This window comes from Schistocerca piceifrons, chromosome 5 (genome assembly GCF_021461385.2).
Source record: "Schistocerca piceifrons isolate TAMUIC-IGC-003096 chromosome 5, iqSchPice1.1, whole genome shotgun sequence".
NCBI classification, from domain to species: domain Eukaryota; kingdom Metazoa; phylum Arthropoda; class Insecta; order Orthoptera; family Acrididae; genus Schistocerca; species Schistocerca piceifrons.
In genome coordinates this window covers 316,521,045-316,532,863 of record NC_060142.1, presented here as the reverse complement: position 1 = coordinate 316,532,863, position 11,819 = coordinate 316,521,045, and the positions used below count along the sequence as shown (strand labels likewise).

Here is an 11,819-nt window from a genome sequence, read left to right as displayed (position 1 = left end):
AGAGGGAGCTGTAGAGGGCAAAAACTGTAGAGGAAGACAGAGATTGGAATACGTCAAGCAAATAATTGAGGACGTAGGTTGCAAGTGCTACTCTGAGATGAAGAGGTTAGCACAGGAAAGGAATTCGTGGCAGGCCGCATCAAACCAGTCAGTAGACTGAAGACAAAAAAAAAAAAAAAAAAAAAAAGTGCTAAGTCTAGGAAACTGATGACCTCAGATGATAAGTCCCATAGTACTTAGAGCCATTTCAACCATTTCATAACAGGTTTACCACAGAGCCTGTTACTTAGATTACAAGCGACTTTTGTGTAATATGCCACACAGAGTAAAGATACGCAGTAAGAAAGGTCTGTTTCGCTTCATCAAAATACCTTGTCATTGACGTTGGACATCATAAACATGTTCACTTTTGCATGTCCCCGACCTCTTTGCTCTTATCGAAACGCATTTTAGAACAGTTTTAATGAAATCATCGGAGACACTGCATTACCAAAATTTGAAGTTAACTACTAATAATCAGGAACCGTTAGCTTCCGTAGCTTTCGGCGGTATATATACTGAAATTGGACGGATACATAGAAAATCAGCAGGGCCCCTGCGCAAGAATGACACATAAAACCGTGAAGCGGTAGCTCAACATGTCCGGTCAGATAGCTTGCTATCCTCTGTAATATATATATATATATATATATATATATATATATATATATATATATATATATATATATATATATATTCCCGATCCGGTCACATGTTTTTACTCCGGTAGGGGACTGGGTGTTTTGTTGTTTTCACCATCATTTCATCCTCATCGACACGCAAATCGCCGAAGTGGTACCAACTAAAAAGACTTACACCAAGCGACCGGGCTCTCCGGCGGTAGGCCTTACCACACGAAAAAAAAATCATGAATTAACTCTTGTTACTGACTGGCATAAAGCTGTTGCTTCTTCGATATACACTGCCAGGCAAAAGAAAGTGAAACTCATGGAAGGGAGTGGAAACGAAACGAACCTTCACTGTCTCTCAGGCAAAGTTCCGTTTCGTTTCCATTCCAATTTTGATGTTAGTTCAGTGATTGCAATATCGAGTAGAATTCACCAGAAACTTGGCAATGTGAGCCCATTTTCCAGTATGATATTGCACACTGTCTTGGCCTGGATGCATGCACTGATTCAGTTGGCATGGGTGTCATAAAGCCAAAATTTTAATGAGGTGACACGATACAGCTGCCAGAACTTTGATGAATGGCATTTTTTCCATCAACTTTACAAATTTATTGCTAATTTTCTACTGGTTTCGTACTACATCTACGAAGGATGTTCAGTAAATAATGCAACGCATTTCTTTTCTCGTCCAATTTTGGTTGAAAACTGCGGCATGTGTTGTGGAACACCTTAAAATATTCTCCCTTCAGCGCCTATAGTTTCATGAAGTTTCAGTATGTGGCGGCACCACATGTAGGCTTCAAAATTGCGTCACAGATATTCATAGACGCTTGTAGAATATCTAAGGAGACCTGGCAGTGAACAATAGCACTGTGAGGTGTCTGTCATCATCGCAACAAGGTCGCTCAAACCCGTCCGATTTCCGCGTGCCAGCCGGTCGCACACAGGTGTGACTCCTGCAGTGTTGAAACGTGTGGTCGCTCTTATTCGAGCTGATCGATGGATCATAATCAAACACCTCGCTACTCAACTGGACGTCTCCGTTGGTAGTGCTGACACACTAGTTCACCAGGTGATGTACTCAAAGGGGTGTGCCGGCTGTGTTCCTCGCCACCAAACAGAAGACCACGAGAAACAACGAAAGACCATTTGCGCGAAATTGCTTGTACGTCACATGACCATTTATGTCGAACATCGCCACAGGTGATAAAACACGGGTTTATCGCTTCGAACCGGAAAGAAACGGCAATCCATAGAGTCGCGCCACACCACCTCTCCTCAGACGAAAAACTTCAAAGCCGCACTCTCAGCACGTAAAGCCATGGCGACCGTCTTGTAGGACTCTGAAGGATATTCTGTTTGATGTCCTCCCTCAAAGTGCAACGGTCAACTCTGAAATGTATTGTGCTACCCCAAAGAAACTGAAAAAAAAAACGATTTCTGTGTGTTTGTCACCATAAAAATGCAAACGAACTTCTTCTCCATGACAGAGCGAGGCCTCTCACAAATCTGAGCACCCGAGAGGAGCTCACGAATTATTTGGACTGTTCTTTCTCATCCACTCTACAGCCCTGGTCTCGCACCTTCCGATAGTCATCTGTTTGGTCCAATGAAGTATGCACTTCACGGGAAGCAGTAAGTGGATCATGGAGAAGTTACTGATGGAGCCGGATGTTGGCTCCGACGTTGACCAGTAGAGTGGTACCATGCTGGGGTAAAGGCACTCCAAATAAGGTGGCGTAAGGCCGTCGCAATGAAGAGAGATTATGTAGAAAAATAGAATGTTGTAGCCAAAAAACTGGGGAATAATATTGTGTATTGTAATTCTGAGTAAAAGCAGCTTGCTTTCAGAAAAAAATGCGTTTAATTATTTACTGAACGCACCTCGTACATGATACTCTGCAAGCCACCTATCGGTGGTAGTTATGGTACAACTAACTGATCCTCCCCCCCCCCCCCCTTTTTCCCTGTTATACTCGCGAACGTGGCGTGGGAAGAATAATTGTCGGTAAAACTCCGTATAAGCTCTAACTTCTCGAATTTTTTCGTCGTGCTCATTTCGCTAGAGGTATGAGGGCCGAAGTAACACGTTATCCGACTCTTTCAGGTTAGTGCTCTCTCTAAATTTCAACAGTAAACCTGTCTGTGATGCACAATGCCTCTCTTGTATCGTCTGCTACTGGAGTTTGTAGAGCATCTCTCTAACGCACTCGCTCCAGCTAAACGATCCCGTGGCGTAACGCGGCGCTCTTCGTTGGATGTTCTGTATCACTTCTACCAGTCTTACATGGTAAGGATCGCAGGTTGATGAACAATACTCAATAATCGGTCGAACAATTCCCTTATAAACCACATACCTTTGTCTATGAGTTACATTTCCTTAAGATTCTTGCTGTGAATCTCAGCGTGGCACCTGATTTTCCTACTATTTAGTTTATGTGGTCAGTCCACTTAAGGGGGAGGTGGAGATATACTCCTAGTTATTTAAGATGTAATAACAAGTAAACTATTTTTGTTCTACCTAGTTTTCAAGCTAGTTTTCGGCTTATTCTTGAAGATAGCCTAATAAGCCGAAAACTAGATTTAAATAAACAAAAATAAGAAGAACAAAAGCAAATCTACCTGTTATACAACCATAAATATGAAACTCTTCTACCAAGAAGTAACGGAAGACTTTACAAACAAGGCTCCTAGGCATATTACTTCAGATACTGTTTCCATAAATTTGTTGTCAATGGTGTAGCTTTTCCTATGTATGCTCAATGCATTACGTTTATTTATGTTCAGGGTCAACTACCAGATCCTATCTATTCATTAATCCTATGTAGGTCATTCTGGCAATAGATACTGTCATCTGGCGTTGCCACATACTTATAGACAACCGCATCGTCTGCTAACAGTCTTAGAGAGCTTCCGAAGCATTCTACTAGATTATTAGTTGGTTTGCATATTCGTCTAATATACAGACTTGTTTTCTTTCTGTGAAGATGGTCGGTACGATCGAAACTAGTAGTAAATAAATAATAAATTTGTACAACTAATGATAAACACGCCATTCTTCAAATGTCATGAAGGCGTTGTATCCACTCCTGAGGCAGGCTGGCCCACAACCGATATAACTTGTCCGTGATGTTCTATACACGGGCAGTGGGACAGAGTTGACATCTGTGCTGATCCTGCACATGTTCTATTATCGAATGGGGAGTATCTCACCCCGCAAACAGTTCATAGAGCTATGAGCCATGTGTGGACGAGCATTGTCCTGTTGAAGAATAGCACCACAATATTGTCGAATAGGAGGTAACACAGGAGGATGCAGGATATCTGCGACGCTTCGTTGAGCCGCCAGAGTTTCGTCAATCACTATTAGGCGTGAGCTGAAATACTCGTTTGCTCCCCAAACAGTGAGACTAGGTGTAACATCGCTGTGCCTCTCCAAAACATTGGAAGGCTGGACCTCTCACCAGGTCGTCTCCAATGATGATCATCCGGGTTTGTACAAAACTGCGATTTATCGCTGAAGACAGTGCGATGCCTTTTCTCAGCAGTCCATGCTGAAATGGGAAATTCACGGCACAACACCGAATGCAGAGGCTTGTGATGTGGTAGTAACGACAGCACAATCATGGGACAGTAATTCCCCAGTCTGACTGCAACAGTCTCCGACTGGAATGCAGTATGACACATGCGATGTGCTTGGCGCACAATACGGTGATCGTCCCTGCTGGTGGTCAGTCATGGTCGAACCAAAGGAAACCGAAAAGTACGCCTGCCTCCACGTTCCCATGAAGTCCAACATCGGGCCACTCAATATCCTAATGCCAAACATATGTGGATATTGCGAGATTCGATCAGCCGGCCGAATGAGGACAGACAGTGAACCACTTCAAAACTCTGTCAGGCGCTGTCAGCTCTGTCTCACACTGACTACATTGGATCTCCGTGCCCCTCACAGTGATGACTTGATATCTGAGACGGCTGACGCCCATTATACAGGGTGAATCACCTAAAACTTGCACCGCAGATATTGCGGAAATGGGAAGTACTATTGATATGCGGTTTCCACAGAATGGTTTGGTAGTCATGGACTCGTGTTTTTAGCTAATAAACAAATTGTAATAATAGTTAGAAGTTGCACTTTTTGTTCAAACATTGCGTTGTCTGTGGTGAAAGGTAATGTGTGATATTTGGTATTCTCGGCACACTCTTGACACTGTGAGTCTCGCAATATTGAACTCCATAAGGACTTGGGTTGGGTTATTATGGGGGTGGAGACCAGACAGCGAGGTCATCGGTCTCATCGGATTAGGGAAGGACGGGGAAGGAAGTCGGCCGTGCCCTTTCAAAGGAACCATTCCGGCGTTTTCCCGGGGTGATTTAGGGAAATCACGGAAAACCTAAATCAGAATGGTCCGACGCGGGATTGAGCCGTCGTCCTTCCGAATGCGAGTCCAGTGTGCTAACCACTGCGCCACTTCGCTCGGTCCACAAGGACTTCCGAAATGTAACGTTGCATGTGTCTGGCTCCAACTACCATCCCACGTTCAGAGTCTGTTAATTCCCGTCGGCAACCTTTTCACATGAAACACATGGGTACAAACGACGGCTCCGCCAACGCAGTGCCCTTTTATGCCTTGCGTACGCGATACTACCGCCAACTGACTATGTCATTACTGCTGTTACATGGATTTTGTCACCTCAGTGTGTTTATCAGATTACTGGCCATCCTGACACACCCTGATAATAAGATCGTTTGCAGACTAGCCTAGCTGTAGTTTACAGCTTATGCACTTGTGCAACGGCGTCAACTACTGGACTGCAACTCGTTTGCCGCGCAGTTGCCTTTCACAAAGGAGGCCCCACTACTACAGTTGTAACCCTCACCCACCGTACCGTCTGTGCAAATTAATTTGTGTTCACTATAACACTTACAGCCAACATCCTGTATTATTTATTAGATATACACTACTGGAAATTAAAATTGCTACACAAAGAAGAAATGTAGATGATAAACGGGTATTCATTGGACTAATATATTATACTAGAACTGACATGTGATTATATTTTCACGAAATTTCGATTCATAGATCCTGAGAAATCGGTACCCAGAACAACCACCTTTGGCCGTAATAAAAGCCTTGATACGCCTTGGCATTGAGTCAAATAGAGCTTGGATGGCGTGTACAGGTACAGCTGCCCATGCAGCTTCAACACGATACCACAGTTAATCAAGACTAGTGACTGGCCTATTGAGACGAGCCAGTTGCTCGGCCACCATTGACCAGACATTTACAGTTGCTGAGAGATCTGGAGAATGTGCTGGCCAGGGCAGCAGTCGAACATTTTCTGTATCCAGAAAGGTCCGTACAGGACCTGCAACATGCGGTCGTACATTATCCTGCTGAAGTGTAGGGTTTCGCAGGAATGGAATGAAGGGTAGAGACACGGGTCGTAACACATCTGAAATGTAACGTCCACTGTTCAAAGTGCCGCCAATGCGAACAAGAGGTGACCGAGACGTGTAACCAATGCCACCCCATACCATCACGCCGGGTGATGCGCCAGTATGGCGATGCCGAATACACGCGTCCAATGTGCGTTCACCGCGATGTCACCAAACACTGATGCGACCATAATAATGCTGTAAACAGAACCTGGATTAATACGAAAAAATGACGGTTTGCTATTCGTGCACCCAGGTTCGTCATTGAGTACACCATCGTAGGCGCTCCTGTCTGTGATGCAGCGTCAAGGGTAACCGCAGCCATGGTCTCCGAGCTGATAGTCCATGGTGCTGCAAACGTCGTCGAACTGTTCGTGCAGATGGTTGTTGTCTTGCAAACGTACTCATCTGTCGACTCAGGGATCGAGACGTGGCTGCACGATCCGTCACAGCCATGCGCATAAGATGCCTGTCAATTCGACTGCTAGTGATACTAGGCCGTTGGGATCCAGCACGGCGTTCTGTATTACCCTCCTGAACCCACCGATTCCACATTCTGCTAACAATCATTGGATCTCGACCAACTAGAGCAGCAATGTCGCGATACGATAAACCGCAATCGCGATAGGCTACAATCGGACCTTCGTCAAAGTCGGAAACGTGATGATGCTCATTTCTCCTCCTTACACGAGGCATCACAACAACGGTTCATCAGGCAACGCCGGTCAACTGCTCTCTGAGTATGAGAAAGCGGTTGGAAACCTTCCTCAGGTCGACACGTCGTAGGTGTCGCCACCGGCGCCAACCTTGTGTGAATGTCCTGAAAAGCTAATCATTTGCATATCACAGCATCTTCTTCCTATCGGTTAAATTTCGCTTCTGTAGCACGTCATCTTCGTGGTGTAACAATTTTAATGGAAAGTAGTGTATTCCAGTCTCTTTCTTCCCGTACTGTTTTTTTTTTTTTTCCTTCTGTAGCTCCTTCTAGTGCCATGGAAATTATTCCCTAATCCACTATCATCAATCTATTCTCCCTATCATAGTTGTCCAGATATTCCTGTCCTCTCCGATTCTGCAGAGGACCCCCACAGTTGTCACCTGTCTGCTGTAGTAGGTGGAGGATACACAGTAAGAGTGTTGCAGCCTTTACGGAGATCGGCTCGTTGCGGACAACAGCCGTAGGCGACGCAGCCAAGGCCGCTCTAGGTGGCGACGGCCTCTGACTGCTGGGCCAGTAATTAACGCGACGCGTGGGCAGAAATCGGCGGAGCCGGCCAGCCCGGCCGGCAGCACGCCGTGGCCGCCGGCGGCCCCTGGCCCGGGACGGCGCGGCGTGGAGGCTCCGTCTCCGCCGCAGCCACAGTGGTCCACAACCCCACGACGACTACCGCAGTCCATTTCACTTACCCGCCGCCCCACACCGAACCCAGGGTTGCTGTGCGGTTCGGCCCCCGGTGGACCCCCCCAGGGCACGTCTCACACCAGACAAGTGTAACCCGTATGTCTGCGTGGTAGAGTAATGGTTGTGTACGCATACGTGGAGAACTTGTTTGCGCAGCAATCGCCGACATAGTGTAGCTGAGGCAGAATAAGGGGAACCAGGCCGCATTCACCGAGGCAGATGGAAGACCGCCTAAAAACCATCCACAGACTGGCTGGCTCACCGGACCTCGACACAAATCCGCCGGGTGGATTCGTGCCTGGAACCGGCGCTCCTTCCCGCCCGGAAAGCCGTGCGCTAGACCGCACGGCCAACCGGCGGGTGACAGGCGCTCCATCACACCTAGTCAGCAGGCGTGTTGCCGTGTTTTTAGCTCTTGTTTGTCTGACAGCTATGATGTCCTGTCAATATTTCTTCACCTTTTCGCTCAGTATCTTCTCCAGGTCTTCTGACACAGACCCCTTCTTTTGGATTTTTTCCTCAGCTTCAAACGCACGTAGTTCTTCGCTCTTTGTCTAAACCCATACCTATCCTTGTTTTAGTCCACTAGTCCTTAAGAAATTCATCAAACTCCTGGAACCACACCAGTTTTCTTGTCTTTGGCCTAACCAAATTACAGATTTCCTTCAGTGACGATTATCGGTAATTCATAAGATGTGCCCTAAGATGTGCCAGTTGTGATGTCACTAGTTCTTTATGTGCCCGTTAATCCAGTTGGTGCCTAAAACCTTCGTTAATCTCTTGCGTTCTTTTTGCGTTATTACACTGAAGCGCCAAAGAAACTGGTATAGGCGTGTGTATTCAGATACAACATCTAAATAGGCTGAATACGCCTTTTCAAAATGGCTGTGAGCACTATGGAACTTAACATCTGAGGTCATCAGTCCCCTAGAACTTAGAACTACGTAAACCTAACTAACCTGTTCATGTATGGGGAGTCTGGTGGCCAGCACAAGAATTTAAACTCAGAACAGTCTCCCTGGAGCCACTCTGTAGCAATTCAGGAAGTGTGGGGTGTCGCGTTGTCCCGCTAGAATTGACCGGAATGCACAATTTGACATGAATGGATGCACGTGATCAGACAGGATGCTTACGTACGTGTCACCTGGCAGAGTCGTATCTAGACGTATCAGGAGTCACATATCAGTCCAACTGCACACGGATCACACGATTACAGACCCTCCACCAGCTTGAACAGTCCCCTGCTGAAATGCAGGTTCCATGGATTCGTGAGTTTATCCCCGTACCCGTACACATCCATCCTCTCGATACAATTTGAAATGAAACTCGTCCGATCAGGCAACATGTTTACGGTCATAAGCAGTCAAATGTCGGTGTTGATGGGCCCAGGCGAGAGGTGAAGCTTCGTGTCGTGCAGTCATCAAGGGTACACGAGTGGGCCTTCGGCTCCGAAAGGCCCTAGCGATGATGTTTCGTTGAATGGTTAGCACGCTGTCACTTGGTGATGGCCCAGGACTGAAATCTGCAGCAGTTTGCGGAAGGGTTGCACTTATGTCACGTTGAACGATTCTCTTCAGTCGTCGTTGGTCCCGTTCTGGCGGGATCGATTTCCGGCCGCAGTTAAGTTTTTACCGGTTTCCTGATATCCACGGTACACTCGTGAAATGGTCGTATTGGAAAATCCCCACTTCATCGCTACCTCGGAGATGCTGTGCACAATCGCTCGTGCGCCACCTATAACACCACGTTCAAACTCCCTTAAACGTTGATAACCTGCCATTGTAGCAGCACTAACCCATGTAACAACTGCTCCTATACAGCCGTTGTCAGCCGGTCGGTGTGGCCGAGCGGTTCTACGCGCTTCAGTCTGGAACCGCGCGACCGCTACGGTCGCAGGTTCGAATCCTACCTCGGGCATGGATGTGTGTGATGACCTTCGGTTAGTTAGGTTTAAGTAGTTCTAAGTTCTGGGGGACTGATGACCTCAGATGTTAAGTCCCATAGTGCTCAGAGCCATTTGAACCATTTCTTCTGGTTTGACAACCGTGACATAGAGACTTAACTGGGCTCCAACGCTCTGCGATTTACACTCATACAAGTTTTTCATCAGATCATGTGCTGGGCCCAGTTTGCAGATGCTAAAATTGATCGCTACCTGTTATAAGCCGTTCCGTTGGATTATCTCATCTTGGTAACTAAATTTCCTCGCGCGATTAATCTTCAGTTGGTATAAAATAATCCATTCTGCTATATCTCTGATGTTTGTTACGCATTTTTCTTCTCAGTGGAGACCTGTATCCTACTTTATTAGCTATCTCATTCAATTTCCATACACTCTGTGACAAAAAAAGTGAAGGACAGCTAATGAAAGATCAGAATACGACGGAAAGCAGTAGATGTGATGTAAATTTGCAAACAAACAAATAATTTTAATTTAATAAAATCTGTATAATTTGTTTAAGGGAAAGAGATTCACAAATGAGCAAATCTGTAACGCGTTGGTCCATCTGTGGCCCTTATGCAAGGAACTTGGCATTGATTGATAGCGTTGTTGGTTGTCCTCCTCAGGGATATGGTGCCACATTCTGTCCAATTGGTGTGTTAGATCGTCAAGAGCCTGAGCTGGTTAAGGGGCCCTGCGCATAATGCACCAAACGTTCTCAATTGGGAAAAGACTTGGCGACCTCGCAGGCTAAGGTACGGTTTAGAAAGTACGAAGACAAGCAATGGAAACCCTCGCCATGTGCGGGCAGGCATTATGTTGCTGAAATGTAATCCCAGTATGGCTTGTCATGAAGGGCAACAAAACGGGGTTTAGAATATCGTCGAAGTATCGCTGTTCTGTAAAGGTGTCGCGGATAACAGCCAAAGGAGTCCTGCTCTGAAAAGAACTGGCACGCATCCCAGACCATCACTCCTGGTTGTTGTGCCATGTGATGGGCGACAATCAGATTGGTACCTCACAGCTGTCCACGGCGTCTCCAGACACGTCTTCACTTGTCATTGGGTCTCAGTTCGAAGCAGGACTCACCAATGGAGACAATTCTACTCCAGTCAATGCGATACCAGGCCAAAAGTGTGTCTTGGAGATGCCCCAGGTAGTCCTTCAACAAATCATCCAATTTTTCTGAAACTGTAATCATTTGTTTGTCTGTACATGTACGAGTACATCACATCTACTGATTTCCATCCAATTCAGATAATTCATTCATGATCCGTCTTTTTTTCCTTAGAATGTGTATTTGTGATTTCTAAATTAATATTGTTGACAAAAATTGCTAGCTAATCCGCAAAGGCCATGCAATCAACATACACACTTTTCATTTTGGGTCTTAGTCTGAACAGTTATTCATTCTTCTCTCCCTGGCTCAGTGTCTTCTTCCATTTCCGAATGAAGTTATCCAATAATCAGTTAAAAAGGAATGGAGGAGTCCATCACATCCTCTGACGGCAGTTTGATTTTAAAAAGGGTCTGAGAGCTTGCCAACGAATTTCACTGTGGCTGTCACAGTCTGTTTTAATCAGATTTCTGGGTGTATCATCCACTCCACGTTCTTCCAAACCATCCAATAATGACTCACGGTCCGCTGAGCCGCACGCTTCTTTTAAATAAATGGATACAAACACATAGTTATATCTACAAATCACCTTGTACCTGGCGTTTTTGAGGTTGAATATCAGCTCTGGTACTCACCAGCCTGGTTATTAAGATGTTCCTCAGTTTTTCTGGAATGCTTTAGAGTCGATTTGTATAGTACAGGTACAAAAGGACTGGTGTACTTACACTGTCAAGTATTTTTAAGTATTTCACGCAATGCTATTAAGGAGGTTTTGTGAAAGCAGTGTTGAACAGCTTTCTGGAATTTTTCGAACTGGATGCCGTTTCTTTGTTACAATAGTTGAGTCCGCACTATACTGTGACCACCTTCGTGTTGCCTTTAACAGGTAGAAACCTCTTACATAAGGTGTTTACGACCGTTACTGTACACAGGGCCTCACAGAGACACGGATACTCTAGAACCAGTTATGGTGTATGGAATATAAGTGGAGAGAACTACGACTTTCACGCCTTGAAATATTTGTTTATCCCCATAATCTAGTTTTTGAGCCTTTCGTGCTCATCTTCTGATGGTGCACATGGAAGCTATATCTTCATTTATGCTGAATACTGTCTCTGTGATGAAAAGATTGAAACTTTAATTTATTACCTTGAGTAATAACTATGTGGCATTAGAGTTTTCCTACCTTCATGTCTCAGAGTCAACCCGGCGTAACGCTAGAGAAACAGCATATCGCTTCCGTGTGC

General features: G+C 45.6%; 1 non-coding gene across 1 annotated transcript; it reads left to right on the top strand.

The window, feature by feature from the left end:
* Window positions 1-535: 535 nt before the first annotated feature.
* Window positions 536-640, top strand: LOC124799734. The gene has a single exon (XR_007017077.1). It is a non-coding gene; the product is annotated as a U6 spliceosomal RNA (small nuclear RNA).
* The last annotated feature ends 11,179 nt before the right edge of the window (window positions 641-11,819 follow it).